Here is an 18,708-nt window from a genome sequence, read left to right on the forward strand (position 1 = left end):
TCTGCGAATGGCTGTGAAGTATGGCTTAGACTTCAACCATAATCTTAAAAAACGGCTAGATGAACTGATGAAATTAGATGAACTCAGGCAACGGGCTATGTTGGAACAAGAAATTGCTCAACAACGAAGGAAGCACTTTAATTTGGGAATTTTAGAAAGGAGATTTGGTGCTTCTATATCAGTCTAGACTGGGTCCAAAGAAGTTGAACCTGAAGATTGCCTGGGCAGGACCATTTGAGGTAGACTGGGTCTTCTCCAATGGCACAGTCAGACTGAAAGATGTATCTGGATTATTGTTGCCAGGAGTATATAATGGGGCAAAGATCAAGCTTTATTATTCAGAGGCCAGAGACATTGGGCAAGAACAAGGTACTAAGGAATTGGAACTTGCTCATCAAGAGATACCAGAATCATACATTTTTGGACTTTCTCATGTGCAAACAGTTCCAATTTTAGAACCAGTACCAGAAGAACCAAATCAGGCTGACTTTAGAGACAGTACCAGTATGGTCGAGCCAGACTTGAAATCAGTCCAGTATCAATGGAGGCACAGTTTTCAATTTTTAAGCACCCAACGGTTAGATGGTATGCTAGTAATAAGTATTTCAAGGATGGGTCGCAGTCTTGTCCAATGCATGTCTGCCACGACAGCAGCGACGCACACAAGTCTAGGAATGGCGAGTGGTGGAGCTTTTATGGCGCGAACACGTATAACAGTCAAGAGAGTTAGCATTTTTTCTCACAAATTCCCTGCGCAATGCTTTCCTCCTGTTAACCATTCGCCATCGCTAAGCTCCGAGGTTTCTTCGCTACAACCACAAACCTCGTCTTCTGAAGAGATAGTTAACTGTCAGCTAGCCTTGCCAATGACACCAGGGTACGACTTTGACAAGACAAGTAAGTCTTCTTCTCCTTCGCCTGTTTCATCGCGTCATCGTCTTCACAGTGTATGGGTAGAAGGAAACTCTTAGAGAAGATGCAGGAGTCTCTTGAGGAAACCCAGGCCATAGTTGCTTCTACAAAGTCAAGCCTTATTATCATACCGTACAGTAAAATCCAGCGTTATGTATTCACTGACCAAGCAAGGACTCTGCTACAACTATGGGATCTCCGAGTTGTGTTGCAAACTACAAGAATTTCTTTTGATGCAGACATCATCAAGAAAGTTCTTGACTCTTTCAACGCTAAAGATGGTAGTGCCATGGTAAATGGTAGAAAGGTGTCGGTGACATCATAGACCATAGCTTTTGCATTCAGAATGCCCAACAAGCCCAAACCATCTGTGGCAACTCCACAGCAGATAAGTATAGCTCTGAAGGAGGATGAAGCGGCTAAATGTAAGCGAAAGGAAAGTGGTCAAGGAGTTCCAGTAGCAGGACTGGAAGCTTCCACTGCTTACAGGTTTGTAGCCGAAGCAGTAAGCCTTAAAACAACCCAACGTATGTATCCAAAAAACTTTTTGCTATGCTATTGGCCAAGACATTGGATCCAAAGGTTCCTATTAACCTTTGTCCAATTCTCTCACACAATGTACTCCAGCAAACTGCCAAGCTAAAATCTCAAAATGTTTTTAAAGCTTAGTATGTTTGGCAATTCCTGTATTGGGCCACTACTGCAGATGTTCATGAGCAGGTAAAGAAGGCTTGGAGTGAGAAACCAATTTCTAAGCCTAAGAACATTGAGCTATCCTCAGGCAACGAAGCAACGGACAGTCAGACTACTTCAACAGACCTGAAAAGAAAAGCAACTACAGAACGACTGGCAGTTCAAAGAAGCCAAAGATTACATTGACAAAGAGCAGTGAGTTTTTGAGGCAGATAGAAAGTCAGGTCAAGACAGTGAATACTGAGAAAGCTGTAGTGAGCCAGATAGAGCAGCAATATGCTAAGAAGACTGTGCCTAGCCAGTCAGTAGCACAAAGTGCAATTGCTATTGGTTCTGGAAAAGATCAGGCCAAGCCATCCACTTCTGAGAAGATAGCAGACCAATCAGTGGACAAAGGCAAGAGCCACATGGACAAAGGCAAAGGTCCAGCTTCTTCGACTCTGCCAGGTGGAGTTCCTACTCCAAATAATGAACACATTCTGCAACTGGTAAGACAGGACAAGTTGCAGCAAATGTAGACTCATCAATTGAAAGGGCATCTTCTGCCACGCAAAGCTGATTATGAAACTTTACCCTACACGGCTCTAGTGACAATATATGAGCCTACTGATTCTGATCCAACCACAGTTAAAGACAGATGTTCAGTCCTCATACAATCTTCTTGGAATACCATTGTCATTTGTATGGGACAATTGATGGAGGCTGCTGGATCAGAAGATGAAGTAAAGAAGCTTAAAGCTGACTTGAAGGAGGCGGAAGATGCTACAAACAGAAGACGTAGCGTCCATGCAAAATACCTCAAATAGCATGATAGAAACAACAAAGCACCGCAAAATATGCATACCTGGCAAAGCCTGTGATCATATAATCAAATCATACACGAACAGAGAGAGACAGAGAGCGAGATAGAGCGAGAGAGCACGTGCATGCGCACCTCCTAGAGTGGAGTGCTACGCGAGCACGTTGAGAGGGGAGAGAGGAGAGGAGAGAAGAGCAACGCAGACACTGGGTGCCATCTCCCCCCATGCAAGAGTGACCATTTCCCTCTTTCACGTATTTAATTTATAGATTCTTGAATGGTCAAAGTGAGTACAAACTGGCCGGCCGGTCATAAATGGCCAAAGCTCATAAAGAGCACTTGAATAATAAAATATACATAAACTATGATATCCTTTTGCAATAGCTTAGCTCGGTCAAGCCTTTTCCACCTGTCACAGCTGCAATAAATAATAAGATATCAATTTCATAACATACCTCTCCGTTGGAAAGCAAATGTCCTCAGTTGCGAAGATAAAAATCTGCAAACAATACTTATCAAAAACGGTGATTAGTATGTTGTGTCAAAAACATCACATAATAAAAGAAAAATTTATGAAACTAAACAACATTAGCTTATGCTTGCCTTCATCCACATACTACCTATTCTAGTGTCCCATACCACTAGAATAAGCAGTATATGTCATACCCTGATGAATCAGGATATCATCAATCACACTCATCATCAATCTCATAATGTCAAGTCTCATCACATAAACACTGTCGTAATAATCACTAGATACCAAATCCCAATCCAATTCCAATATAAGTCCAAATCCAAATCACTTTCATGATGTACCCGGGTAACAAAATCATACCAGTTACAGTGGTGGCCAGCCACTGCAGCATGATTTTGTGATTGGTGTTGCCTAAATCGGCGAATCTACACCAATATGACGTGCTGTCTAAATCGGCGAATCTGCACTAATACTGCCTAGATCGGCGAATCTGCATTTGGTGAAGAAAATTATGAGTCTGCAGTTTGTTGGTGTGCTGCCTAAATCGGCGAATCTGCACTAGAATGAGCATTGACACACTGCCTAAATCGGTGAATCTGTGTGCTTGTGACTAATGGACTAGACAAGACATAAAAAGTGACAAATAAAAGACCTGTTTGATATGAAATTGGAATAGACTGGAGTGTGGAAGCATGTACCAAATGTTAGCGATCATCGCACACCAACGGAGCTCATGTAAGGAGTGGTGTGAGAAGTCATCTCAGTACAGATTTCAATCAAAGTAAGTACGAGCCATGATATTAGAAACAATAGATTTTGCAGTTGATAACATATGCGAACAAGTAAAGAAGCTTCCTCTTCTAAAAATAACTGATGATATTCTTACATATTGGAAAATTGCTTAGGTATAGTCTTGTGAAAACGCATGTAAATAGAGTTACTTGAAAGAAATTAAATAGAATGAGCATGGATTTATCAAACTCCTATTAAACTATAGGATTGTCGTATAGGAAGTTGGTGTAATAGGTGATGGATAATCTGTAGACCTTAACATAAGAAAGGAGGTAGAATAAGCGAAAGTTTGGTGTATTTGTGTATGGGTCTATATATACATAGAGACAGATTACGTAGTAGATGATCTTCGTAGATAACAGTACCTTGATAAATTTCATACCTAGAGGGTTGCCCAGATGTTAGCATTGTATCGAGCTTTATCTGCAAAAGTGTTTCTCAAAGACAAAGCACTTACAATTTCTTGTTCAATTTAAGAACAATATAATCGTACAGTAAATAAATTGTGATGATAGAATTGATGCAAAGTTGGATTATTTGTTAGTAAAAGAGGATGAAAGCAGGCAAGTTTGAGTACAAACAAACGGATAATGAAGGTGCTATATAAATTTGTTGAGTGGTGTGCAAAGCTGAGATAGCTAGTGGATAGCAGTCGTAGGGCAAAGCAATACCAAGCTCCATGAATAATTGTTTCGTTTAGGATAATTGTAGAGCAATCAAAGTGAAAATCTAAGTAAATTACGTTATTGATAATGGGTATAACTGACATAATGTCTCATGCAGATAGTGAGGAGAGAGCAATTTTATCCTTTTTAGTAGATAATTACTTACGTGTCTTGATTCTCATTCTAATGGTTGATATAACATCATCATACATAATAGGCAGAGTATTTATAGGAATGGAATTGGCAACGACAATTTATAGCGATGGTGTAATGAATTTTGATTGGATTTGCATGCTCTGCTATGGTTCGCATGTTGTGTACTTGTGATCTTTGACAAGGTATTTTTAAAAAAACATTTTGTGCTAATCATTGAAAATAAGTTCAAACTTGAAATTCATGTGGTTTTAGGTCAAATATAATAAAGCTTTCACTGGTAATTACACTTAACTTGTGTAAATTTGTGACTGTTCTTTAAGGCAAGCAAAAGAGATAATGGGGAATTTACAAGTTCAAGAAATTAAAATACAGTAAAGGGAATCGAGTCTAACTGTAAAATTAAATCATCATCGTCGTCGTCAATGCTCTAGCATTGTTGCAGGAAGTATTGCATCTAGAGCGTCGTGATTGTCCATCGTTGTAGGTAGTGGTATTGGGGGAAAGAGAGAGAGAATGAAATGAAAAGTTATATTACTCGTCTTTAAAAGCCATGGGGTCAAACTCGTACAATCCTTATGGATCTAATACAATGTCGAGTACAAAATAAAATGAAGTGAAGTGAAAAATTGAATTAAAAGATTAAAATTAATATCGGCAGACTAAAGTCATCATCATCATGATCATCCCAATGCCCGAGATGGTCGGCAACAGGTGACGTTATCACAAGAAGTTGGTCGTTGAGAAGCTCGTCGATGTCCAAGTATGTTTGGCAGCCCGGTGATGTCTGAAAGGCTATTGTATGCTTATTGGTATGTCAGTTGTTATAAGGAATCGTAGTGGAGAGCGAAATGAAATGAAATGTTTTTATGAATCGTCTTTACAAGGGGTGTGGGATCAAACTCATAAAATCTTATGGATCGAAGACAGTGTCTAGGTACAAAATGAAACAAGGTAAAATAAAAGCTGAGGATGGCTGACGTCGTCGGAAGATGTATTGCATCCGCTGCTGCAGAGCTTAGTCAATGCCCGCCACTGTAAGCTGTCATCAGAAAGAGAAATAGATTGAGAGACTTGCTCCTGCTTGCTAGCTGAATGAGAGCACAGTAGTTCCACTAAGAGATAGATGCACACCAAGTGTGACTAGTTGCGGAGAAGGAGGGTCCTTAGGGTGTTGAAAGTAGGGCCTTGAGGCCTGCTACGAATCAAGGAGAAGAAGAGCTCTGCAAGGAAAGGCCGGGTTGGATTTAAAGGATCATAAGCTGGTTGTGTCGAGGGTCGAGAGGGCCCGTACAGGAGGGCGCTTTGCTCACTAGAGCAGTGAGCATGGGGTGCTGCAGTCAGCGTTGCAGGGAGTTGAAGGTTGCCATTGACAAAACATGATGCCAGAGAAACTATTGAGGGGTATGGGTTGCCAGTGCCATAGAGCAAGGGCAAGGAGGAGCGCTGAATATTGCATGAGGGAGAGGTTGACAGAGTGTGTGAGAGCCGGTGGGTGTGTGTGTTTGTGGTGGTTGCTACAGCTCCTACCACCAATCTCGGGTAGCAATGTGAGCGCCCTTGCATGGCCATCAAAAGGTGATGGGTCGTGACTGTGACTCCGAGAGTTGGGGGGGTAGGCATGGATATAGAGAGAGGCTTATGAATGTGACAGAGAGAGAGAAAGCTCGTCACCGCAGGAGAGAGAGAGATGGGGGCTGAACAGAACTAGAGAGAGAGAGAGAGAGAGAGAGAGAGAGAGAGAGAGAAAGAGAGAGTTGAAACGTTGCATGGGGATAACTCGCACTATTTGTGTGGTCGCCAGTAGACTAGAGAGAGAGAGAGAGAGAGAGATGAAGTGCGGTGCTGGTTCTCGAACTGAGCATGGCCGTCCCCTTGTGGTGGCCAATACTGCTGGCTATGGACTACGATAAGCAGCTGTGAGAGCAGAGAGAAAAGAAACTACTGATAATTGCTTGTTTGGCAGTACAGCGGAAAAGGCTGCATGCAGCCCACCTAAAGCTGTAGGTGTGGTAGGCAGAAGGATAGCAGTGACATGTGGGGTTGAGCCGTTGCATGGCATCGGTGGCGGCTGGAAACTGCGAGAGAGAGAGAGAGAGAGAGAGAGAGAGAGAGAGAGAGAGAGAGAGAGAGAGAGAGAGAGAGCGCAGTGCATCTCGGCTTCTGATCAGCGAGAGGGGGACAGAAAACGTTGCTTGCATGGAACAGGATGTGTGTGTGTGTGGAGGTTTACAAACACTTTGGAGTGTACATGCAGCGTAAAACAGTGAGAGGAGTGTTGATGGCAGCTTGTGTGTGGGCGTCAGTTGACAGCCAGTGAGAGACACAGAAAGAGAGAGAAAAGATTGGGAGGTTGCTACAGCTCATGCGCGGTCAGCCACAAATGAGGGAGAGAGAGAGAGAGAGAGTTCAACTAAGTTGGTGTGTGTGTGTGTGTGTGTGTGGCTCTTATTTTTGAGAGCATGTGGCCGACAGTCTCAAAAGAGACAGTGAGTGGTCATGCGACGCCAGCCGCAAGGTGGTGAGTACTGTAGGGCAGTTGGGTGGTGGGAAACTGGAGCCCCAAAGTAGAGGCGGGGGTGTTAAACTGCACAGTCGCCGTGCAAATATGTGATGTCGGAGTGCATGCAACTGGCAATGACTGCTGCCATGAGTGATATGTGGCAAGTGCACTGCTGATGCAGGTGAATCCGTCGTTAAGGGGTGCAGCGGGATGAGATGTAGAGGAAGAGCACGATGCCCATGCCTACTGAGGTTGGTGGTGCATGGGATGGCCTATAGGTGTCGCCCACGAATGACTTCAGGAGCACGTCATGTTATGACAGCAAAAAAACTATCGAGCGTCGTGTATTGTAGTCATCGTTGCGACTTCGTCCCTGCTGCAAAAGCCGAGCATGTTGTGATGTCGTGTGATGTTGATAGCTGGTGACTAGGGTGACAAACGGGGTCTCCGAACAGTGGGGATGGTGATGATGATCATCGTAGCAGCGATGACGATGATAATGAATGCAGACGAAAAACAGTTAGTGCTATTTAAATTAAAATTAAAATTTAAGCCTCCTGTGGGGTGGACATTCCCACCACAGTATCACATCTAATTGGTTCGTACTATGCACAACTATGTCCGGGAATTGTTAAGAGAGAATCCTGCATCTTCTAATTACTTCCTCAAAACTCCACCATTCAACAATCTCCTTCAATGTCTCATGCTGCTTTAAATCTCTATGCATAGACTACGTATTATAATTATACATGGGTGATGCTTAATACCTTGGTTGTAAACTCTTAAACAAAGTAATTCTATTGAATTTCATACTTAATTATTCTTCAATCGTCTTTTAATTCCATGATAATAAAATCAAGCAAGGTTTGTTTTAATTGAATTATATAACGATGTTTATGCACTTATAAATCAAAATATAAATTTCATACCAATGATACTAATAAGATAAGTAACGTAAACTTAGCTGTGGGATTGAGTGGTCATGAATCTCCTCGCATCCACGTATCTGGCACTGTCATGATCCTTTTAACCTTGCTCTAATACCACTACTACAAACGGAAGACGTAGCGTCCCTGCAAAATACCTCAAATAGCATGATAGAAACAACAAAGCACCGCAAAATATGCATACCTGGCAAAGCCTGTGATCATATAATCAAATCATACACGAACAGAGAGAGACAGAGAGCGAGAGAGCACGTGCATGCGCACCTCCTAGAGTGGAGTGCTACGCGAGCACGTCGAGAGAGGAGAGAGGAGAGGAGAGAAGAGCAACGCAGACACTGGGTGCAATCTCCCCCCGTGCAAGAGTGACCATTTCCCTTTTGCACGTATTAAATTTATAGATTCTTGAATGGTCAAAGTGAGTACAAACTGTCCGGCCGGTTATAAATGGCCAAAGCTCATAAAGAGCACTTGAATAATAAAATGTACATAAAATATGATATCCTTTTGCAATACCTTAGCTCGGTCAAGCCTTTTCCACCTGTCACAATTGCAATAAGTAATAAGATATCAATTCCATAACAGAAGATCAGATTGAAAAGCTGTAGCAAGCCCGGGAAGAGCAGAACATACAACACAGGGTACTGGAAGCTCATTCAGAAAGGGTTAATGAGTTGTTAAACAAGAAGCTAGCTAAGGCTGAATCTGAGGTAATGATCATTAAGAATCAATGAAATGAAGCACCAAGAGCTGCCGAACGGGCTGAAACAATGCTTAAAATGAAGCGGGTGGAATTCAAAAACCTGTTCCTTTGCCATACAACTCTGAAGGCCTCTCTGACTGAAAGATACATCCATACAACTCTAAAGGCCTCTCTGACTGAAAGATACAGGCAATGCTGTTTTCAATTTAGAGAATTTGAAGTCCTTGATGGAAGGTACGTAGAGTGATTTGCAGGACAAGGTGACTGAATATAATACTACTCTGATGAATCAAGCTATATTAGATTATATTGAGCAACAAACTTCTCCGGATGAGGTAGAAGCAGACAAGGAAGATGAAGCTGATAAGGAGGAGGATGATCAAGAAGCAGGGCATACGAATGATGATGATGATGCCCCACCACCATCTCCACCTCCAGGACCTGGTACTGGTGGTACAGGTCCAACTGAAGGAGGCCAGTCACAGCCAGACCAGCCAGGCCAGAATGAGGGCCAATAGGAAGGACAGAATGAAGGGCATCAGTCAGGTAACCAGCAGACTGAAGAGCAGCAGCCCAATCACACTGGGAATCAGCCAGCTCAGTAGGGATGCTAAAGGGAAAATGAAAGTGCAGGATGAGGGATCAATTGCTGATCATCAACATTAACTGTAGCTTATTACCCTGAATAGGCAATTGAGACATCAATAGGCCTCAATAACCAGACAGTATCTGGAGGATGATGATCTCTTTTCTGATTTAGAAAGATTTCAAAGGCTATATGTGGGAGCCAGGAAAATGGTGGAACATTGGAAATCAACAGCTTTCCATGATAAAGAAGCTTGCCGTTTACCTGCGCATCCCAGTACAGTCCAGTTACTGGAATGAGTTCCTGAATGGATACTCACTGCTGACGAGAGAGTGACAAACACACACTTGCAAAGGCAGTCTACTGCAGATGGAAGTTCCCTTTCCCTAGAACTAGAAATGCTGCTAGGTAACAGACCAACTTACTGATGTATGAAGGATGTTAGGGAACAACTAAAGGAAGTTTTGGTGCAAACGCAAACTGCCAGAGGAGTTTTGGATCAGAGAGTCAAAGCCATTCTTGAGGACTAGACAGCCACTAGCAAAGGACCTCAGACTAGAATGTCAGTCGGAGCACAGGCAACTGCTCTCCGAACATTGTTCCAGCTAGTCAGAATCACCAAAAAGATGATGCAGCAAGAGAACCAGGTTGTTCTCAATTTTTTAGAATTCGTGCCTGATTCTCCAATTCTCTTGTATGCCGTTCCAGCAAGAGAAACAGAGCTACCAAGATTCTTTCCAGCACTATATCCTCAACACCTAGAACCAGATGATCGCCTTACATACTTCAAAATCACTGATGAGCTTTAGGATTGGCATGAGCAATCGACTATGGAATGGAAGACTTGGAAAACGTTGTTCAATGATTCTCTCCAAATCAATGATATTCAGGCAGTGAAAGAGGAGATGCATAGAATCCATTTGTTTACGGGCCAGTGGAAGATTCAAGTAAGAGGATTGACCAGGATTACTAATCAGTTGCTACAACTTACGGTCGAATCTTCTAAATTGCCTAAAAAAGACATTGCAGCAAAGCCGGATCTGGCACCACAGTATAGGGAGATGGTTGAGATTCTTTTTGAAGCTCGCATCAAAACTAATCAGCCTCTTCTAGAAGGATGGATCCATACAGCTTCGCATTGTCATAAGCTGGCCAGAACCAGAATTAGCAAGGGCAGGCGTACACTCTATGATCCTAACACCAAAACCTATCATTCCCTCACGCCTTATGAAGTAGAGATGACCACCGACAGGCGGGATCAGCTTGAGCAGGAGGCCATTTACCGACTGATTCAGAAGGAGAATGCTGGTACTGAGACTTCTCAGGCACCCTCCAGGTCAAAGGGCAAACAGAAGACGGTCCAATGGAAGGATACTGGGTAGTTCCATCTCAGAATTCAGTGGCAACTTTTCTTCCTCAGCAGGCAGGTGGAGATGAGAGCTCTACCTGGCCTGATGAGAGATCCACCTTGGCCTGGTGAGAGCTCTACCTTGGCCCTTTCAGCTGTCTCTCACAGTCTCTTGGCCTTTTCAGCTGCCTCTCGCAATCTTTGTATGGCCACTCTGTCAAGTGGTCAAGCCAGATTCCCAACATCACAACCAGATGGTGGATTTTTCAGTCTCACATCAGAATTAGACAGGGGAATTTTTCAAAAACTTTGGAATCTTGCCAAAATTCAAGAAAGAAGGGAAGGATGTAGACGGCTGGATAGTTCACTGTGTGGGAACGTCTTCTTAGGAGATGGGCAACGAATGTTAGTAGCTACTATGGTAATTACTACAGTAAACCCGAAGTGTATAAATAGGGCCCATTACATTGTAATCGGGTTGGAAATTGTTATCATTTGGGTTAGCACCTTGGCTATACTTGTACTTGAGAATCATTGGCAGTATTGTCGACTGTACTCTCTCTTTGTAAATCATATTCGTTGTAATCTTGATCTGTAATTCCAATCATGGCATATATTCCAGTTATACTTACTTCTCGTCCAGTCTTCTGAATCTGAATATGAACCTTATTTCCAATACATAAGTTTGATTCTTATTTCAGTATCCAAATTCCAGTCTAGTTTCTGATTCCTGTCCAGTCTACTATCTGAAATCTTCCTACACTAGTAGCTGAAATCTTCTAACAATGGAATTAGTTGTCTCAAGAGATCAGCTCCAATTCCAAGAACGGTCCTTTTCCAGTCTTAACATGTCAACGGCAAGCTCATCCTTCTACAAACATCACAAAGGACATTAAGGAGCTTGTGTTTGGTTTCTGGACAATAGAGACCCGAGCCTCTCCGAACAAGAAGGACATAAGCCAAAGGCGTATCGACAGAAAGGCTATTCTTATGCATCCATTGCATTTGTTGTATCAACCTCAGGTATTATGAACCACTTCCAAGTAGTATATTGATCAATGTTCAACACTGTCAAGTTGTCACAACCACAAGCAAACTGTAAAAAACCAATGGCAAGTAGTATAGTGACCATTATTCACCACTTTCAAGCTGTTAGAACCACTGTCAAACTGTAAAAAAACTCTAAAAACTAAGAAGTGGTTTAATCCCCCTTCAAGTACTTTGCAAAGCAGTTAAAGTACTGATAGTGAATTAGAAGGATAATGTTGATCCAAGTTGAAGACCTTGGTAGTCACACCAAGATGCTATCAGAAAACAGCCCAATTGCATAAGCATATTGTATCTACCCAAAGCATGTATAATGCAGCTCACACTATGCACCTACATATGCCTCTATATGGACGATGTGGCTTACAGGGGCGTGTTGGAATAAATAATCCACATCATCCATCCTAGTCATCATCCTGATAGGCATAATTACTCAACTTCCTAGGAACCTCATAGGGCATCTGTACCCGGACTATAACGGCCTCATTCTTGTGTATATAACTACCACTCTAGATCAATACTATAATCGCATTGCCTGATCGACTTCTTGCCTATCACCTTGATCGCCTTGGCTAACACCTTACTTCTTGTCTACACACCTTTGTGCTTTCTCTCTCTCTCTCTCACTCTCTCGGTGAGATCTCTCCTTCTCCTCTTCTCTACACTTCTTTGTGCATAGGCTCTTGGTGGTAGAAATCAAATTACTTATATCCTGTAAGGGTGAATTCCCACCAGCAAATATCCCATAGATTTAGCAATCAACAACTCAACTTTATTCACCTACCACAGACTTAGCAACCACCTATAATCTAGGCATTGATTGATCATCCAAATCTATATAAAGGCTACTGAGTCTCACACCAGCATGCTCATTGTTCCCTCTGAGCACAGCTATTCCTTTGTATTAGTTTCAGTGTTACTAGTATTTTAGTTACCTCTGTTTTGCATCAGTCTCTCTCTCTCTTTATCTTTGTTACTATGTTAATTAAGTTTTCAGTGCTCGTATATTAAAGTCTTCACATGGTATCAGAGCTAATGAAGCTTTAATCTCCCTAGCTTATCTTCCTACTTAGTGCTTAATCTCTAAATCATCTTCAAGGGATCCAGAACCTTGTAAGATGACCGAGCTTGCCTCTACATCCGCTACTACAACTACCTACAAAACCCCGTTAGGAAAATGTTGAGCTCATTTTTGGGCCTTTTAAGAGTGCCACATCATCAAAGTTGTACAAAAGAAAGCAACCCAGTAGACCCCTCTAAATATTGCTTAGAACCCCATGATATGACCTATCATTGGAAAGTTCTTGAAAAATGGATTCTAAAGAGCCAATGTCCGAAAAGTTTGGATGACTTCTATGAAAGTTATGCCATTTTTTTTCAATCAACCATGTTTTGTTACCGTTACGGTAATCTAAAATCACTTTTTTCTAGATCTACATGAAGGCATTGTCCGATACATGCATGCTATATATCAATAGATAGCATTTGAAGAGTAGATTCTAAATATCCAACCTCCGACAAGTTTGGATCTTATTTGCAAAAAATTTACCGATCCCCACTTTTTGAAAGCTATGCCACATCAACAATTCTTACAAGGCCCATTTTTGAGTCCAAACTTTTCCTAATGGCTGTGTCATTGACAAGCTCAATGGCACTAGCTACCAAGTATGGAAGATTATAATGGAGCTCTATCTCCAACAACTCCAACTTTGGGATATAACATTAGGATAAGAGGTGCAACAACCTGACCAACTCAAAGAGAAGGCCTCTATGAGCATCATAGATGCCTATAATGCCTGGCAAACCAAAAATACCAGTGCAAAGATTGAGTTGATTTTGCATTGCCAAGATCGGCAATGTTCAAATGGTAAGAACCGTCTCTACTTCTCATGCTATTTGGAAATTCTTTGAGAAAAGCTATGAGCATACTGACCTTGTTTACCAAGTTTCCCTGATCAAGAAACTAGTTAACATTACCATGTCAGAAGGTCAGTCATCTTCCAAGTTTTTAGAATCTTGGCAAATATTGCTTGATGAAGTCCCTATATCTAGACTAACAATCCCAGAGAATCTACAATCTATTCTTTTATTAGCATCTCTTCGGTCATCTTGGAGAGCGTTTATTACTACTCAAGCAACAGTTGAAAATCTACAGCTACATAATCTTGTGGCAAAGGTTAAACAAGAGGAAACTCTTAGAGAGCAAACCTATGATTCTCATAAGCCTATGGATCTTATTACTACTGGAAAGCATCAGAAGCATTTTCAAAGGAAACCATATAATTCTCAGTACCCTCGACAACCTCAACAACAAGGTCAAGGAAAGAAGTCCTATAATAGTCCGCAAAGTCATAATCACAACAACAAGTACAAGAAGTGTTCCAACTTCCATCACCTCGGGCATGAGGCAAAGGATTTTCGACAACCCAAGCATCATGGTAACATTTATCAATGGCCCCATATTATCTCTCCTACCTACATACATCATCACCAATCTTATCATCAGGGGGGGCCAAGCCCTCATTTCCCTCCATATCTCTCCTCAGTCAAGCTCAATATGTTGAAATCTCTACATATGATAATACCCCTCATTACCCTATGCAGCTAGATGGGCTCCATACATGGTGAAAAAACTCAAGGTGAGATTTTGCAAGAAATGTGCCACATGGCTATATTTTCCCCCTTGGTCTCTATAGGATTTGAGCTCCTTTTTCTATCTTTTTGAAGCCTATGGCATGGAGAGTCCCCTGTGAAGTGTCAGTTTATGCTCATTCATGTTGGAAAATGCAAGATGGGACAAATTCCAATCATGAGAAAAAGGTTTCTCCTACCTTTAAGGTTGACAGGGTGATAGTTGAAAGGCTCCTTCTAGGTTAAATCAAATCCATCACTGTGACCCACTTTTTTGTTTAGATAACACTTCATTCCTAAACTAAGAAAAAAGAAATTTCCACTTTAAGTGGAATCCAGACTTCACCGAAGCTTCTTGCATCAAGGCTAACCTTGCCACACCACACACACACACACACACACACACACACACACACACACACACACACACACACACACACAGAGAGAGAGAGAGAGAGAGAGAGAGAGAGAGAGAGAGAGAGAGAGACTTTTGGCGCATAGACGATTGTCCAACTCCTACCATGTACATTGGGAGCTTGCACATGATATATACCTCTAATTACATACTTTAATTGATATGTCACTTTGTTGCAAACTAGAATGGTCGAGTTCTACAATGTAACATTTTAAGAGACTGGTGGCGTTCTTCATTTTGTTTTGAAGCTAGATGAGTGTGAGATTTTTCAAGAGAAAAAGCTAGAGTGGGTCACAATAACATTGATGAATAGAGAACTTTCAAAATTCCCTACTAATGATCCTTCATACTTCAGTATACAATCAGAAACAAACATATGGTGGCTTGGTGCTTCTCAAATAATCCATTTCCATCTATTGTTCAGCTCTGGTGAGCCTCTTTTGATTTAATTTTAGATTTAATTCACATCTCATAAGGATTTAATCTTGAAGGTAATGAAAGAAGACTATATTTTATATTGGGTGTTCCATCAAACCCTTATTCCTGATACCATTGATAGACAAATGAATCAAGAACAGGTGTTGGCTGTAGATGGGAGGGGAGACTTTCAAGTCCAATGGCATCTTGCAGGTGACCTCAAAACACTGAAGTGTATGTATATTGTGGATTGGGTGCCATGGCAAAGTCTCCATGCTTGTATTGCATGGAGCCTGCAAAGGTTATAGACCCAAAGTGGTGGAGAAAGGCTCCTACTCATCACAATGAAGATCCTAATATCCGCACAGTTCTAGATATTCCACTTGTTAATGTCCACATTTGTGTAATGCATGCTCTTTGCAGAATTGTAGAGAAATTGGTGTATCTATACATTGGGTTTTCCTGGAAAATCAAGAAGTCACCTGAATGACAGGCCGCTTTAGAAGCCCTTGAACTAGTTTTGCTAGATATTGGTCTCCATGGGGGCAATGTGAAAATCCAACGGGACGAGAAAAAGTAAACCAACAATAAATATGTACCATACAAACCATCCATTGGTGGGGTCAAGACATGTCATCTATTATCTAAACCAATACGCATGGAAGATAAGAAGCTAACCAAGCGTGGAATAATATATCAGTCCACCTATGTCAGCAAAATTGAATTTTTTTAGCAATGGAAAAATCTGCATATGGCAGTGAAGGACCCGGAACCAACAACTCACAATGCCAAGGGTGATGTTGGCATTCGCTCGCTTGACGTGCTATTTTATATGTTTGACAAAGATGATTGGTCACAAAATGATCTCAACAAGTTTAAGGAGAATCTTCAGCTACTAAAGAAAGCATTTAATGCAGGATGGACTAAAACTCAGATTACTCATTACATGGTATTGTTAAAGATCCCGTTTAAATAAAAAGGATTAAGAGGATGTTTAAAATGCTTGGAAACTTGTTTTATTTGCAACAATTAATTTTTGATCACTTACCATACTTCATTGAAAAGCATGGAAACGAAGGCATATGGAACACCCAAGGCTTGTTACATGGCCATGAATGCATATTTCAGACACACACAGTTTGGTGGATCTCGAGACAAGGCAAACAATTTGAAAGAGTTATTTCAATGGTTTTATCATAGAGTCTTTCATTGTCTGTAGCAAAAACATGTATTGGACAGTTCAGCAACAACAGAAGCAATTAGGCATTTGCAACAATGGAAAAGGAAACGAGCAGAGGCGTTCAACAACTTAAGTGGTCGTGAAGGGCAAAGAAAGTGGAAAGAGACAATGGAATATGTTAGCCGTTGGTGGACCAAGAAAATATGATTTTGGGTCACAACATGTGCAAGAGATGCCTAATGATTTAACAGATACTGTACAAGTCCCTCAACTTGATGATTGTTTAGGGATATCTTTTGGTAGACCACCCTTGTATCGGAGCAGTAACTATTCCCAATAATCCAAGAGTTCATTTGGGTTTTATTTCCCAAAAGAGTATGCCATTGTTGTGTATGTGTAATAATAAGCCACACGACCACCTGTGCACCCTGTACAGTATCCAAAACATTCTCTTGCAAAAAAATTGTCAACAAGGATAACTTTGTATGCATTTTGTGGTAGCATTGGTCCAGATTTATCTTTAAGGATCCTCTCAGCAACTAAGGTGGTCTCTCTTGTGCTTGTTGTTGGCCAAACACAGTCTCTGGATCTTTTCTTTGCTTGTTCCTCTTGTTAGATCTTAATCCTGACAAAAACATAATCTCTCTCTCTCTCTCTCTCTCTCTCTCTCTCTCTCTCTCTCTCTCTCTCTCTCTCTCTCTCTCTCTCTCTCTCTCTCTCTCTCTCTCTCTCTCTCTCTCTCTCTCTCTCTCCACGCTCTACTATGCTCTACAGCGCGTGCAAGACAACCAAAGGTTCGTAAATGCATGGTCGCATGCCGTGGGAAGAAAAAGAGGACTTCCTCTATATCTGAATATTTTGTCCAACGGTGCACACTAGAGAATATAGCAACACGATGTGCATCCACACGTGCCGTGGGATAAAAACAAAAGGTCATATATATAATATATGTGTGTGTGTGTGTGTGTGTGTGTGTGTGTGTGTGTGTGTGTGTGTGTGTGTGTGTGTGTGTGTGTGTGTGTGTGTGTGTCACATAAGAAATTGTTGGAATTAGGGTGCACACAACTTGGAGATGACAAAGGAAGCTCAAGGCACACAATAGAGAGTGTATTACCTAGTGCGCAATGGAAAGACAGATTGCCCTAGAGTGATGGGTGTATATACAATGCAAGGGGGAAAAACCTCCTAAAGAGGGAAAAAATGCCCCGGTGGTCCTAGTTTGTTCACACACATCACTACCACATGTATATGGCAACAAATCCCCTTTGGAGTGATGCAGTGAACAAGAGCTGGCACATGAGTAAAGGGAAGTTCCATGCCCTGAGGACATGATCAATGCACAAAGCGGAATAATCCCAAAGCTTTGTGGAAAGCTTTGAGCTTGTAATGAGACAATGCCTTTGTGAAAAGATCTGCAAGGTTGTCCTTTGTTGTCACATAAGCCAAGCTGATCTCTCCTGCTGAGAGCCTCTCCCTGACATAGTGGTAATGCACCTCAATGTGCTTTGTGCGAGCATGAAAAATTGGGTTTCTCACAAATTCCAATTCGCTCTGACAGTCACTGTAGATAGTGTTGGCAGTGTCCTCTCCAACACCCAAATCAGCCATAAGGCATTTGAGCCATACACACTTAATCGTAGCTATGAAGACTGCCATGTACTCAGCCTCACAACTAGAAGTGTCCACAGTAGGTTGCTTCTTGATCAACCATAATATACATGAACTACCAAGCATGAAACAAAAACCACTTGTGGAAACTTGCGTGTCAAAACAACCAGCCCAATCTGAGTTCAAAAAAGCATGTAAGTCTGGCGGCAATAATCTCCCCTTGGGATAAAACAATCCAAGATGTAAAGTTCCTGGACTAAGGTAGCGGAAAATCCTCTTGACAGCCTGCCCATGCTTAGACCCTAGGATATAAATAAATCTGCTGACCTGTGAGACTACAAACTGAATATTCTGCCTCGTGTTGCATACATAAATGAGGTAGCCAAAAACAGTTTGGTAAAGATGACATCAGTAGGATCGCCAGCATCATGTAGACTCAACTTCAAACTTGTTTCCATGGGAGTGGCAATAGGTTTGCAATCCTCAAGTCCAAATTTACATAGCAATGTCTATATATAACTTTTCTGACACAAGGCAAGACCACCATCACATTGCTTAAACTGTATACCCAAATAATGATGCAACGGCCCCAAATCTTTCATCTTGAAAGTAGCATTTAAATCAGCCTTAAATTCAGCAATATGTGCCTCGTTGGGACCAGTGATCAGCAAATCGTCCACATAAAGAACAACATTGAGAGGTACATCACCCTCATGCTTTACATACAATGTGTTTTCTGTTGGGCTGTTATGAAAGCCTCATTTGACCAAATGAGTGTCAACTTTATCATACCAAGCACGAGGAGATTGCTTCAACCCATACAAAGCCTTCTTACAT

The sequence above is a fragment of the Adiantum capillus-veneris genome, chromosome 13, assembly GCF_014529385.1.
Source record: "Adiantum capillus-veneris isolate H3 chromosome 13, ASM1452938v2, whole genome shotgun sequence".
Taxonomy (NCBI): domain Eukaryota; kingdom Viridiplantae; phylum Streptophyta; class Polypodiopsida; order Polypodiales; family Pteridaceae; genus Adiantum; species Adiantum capillus-veneris.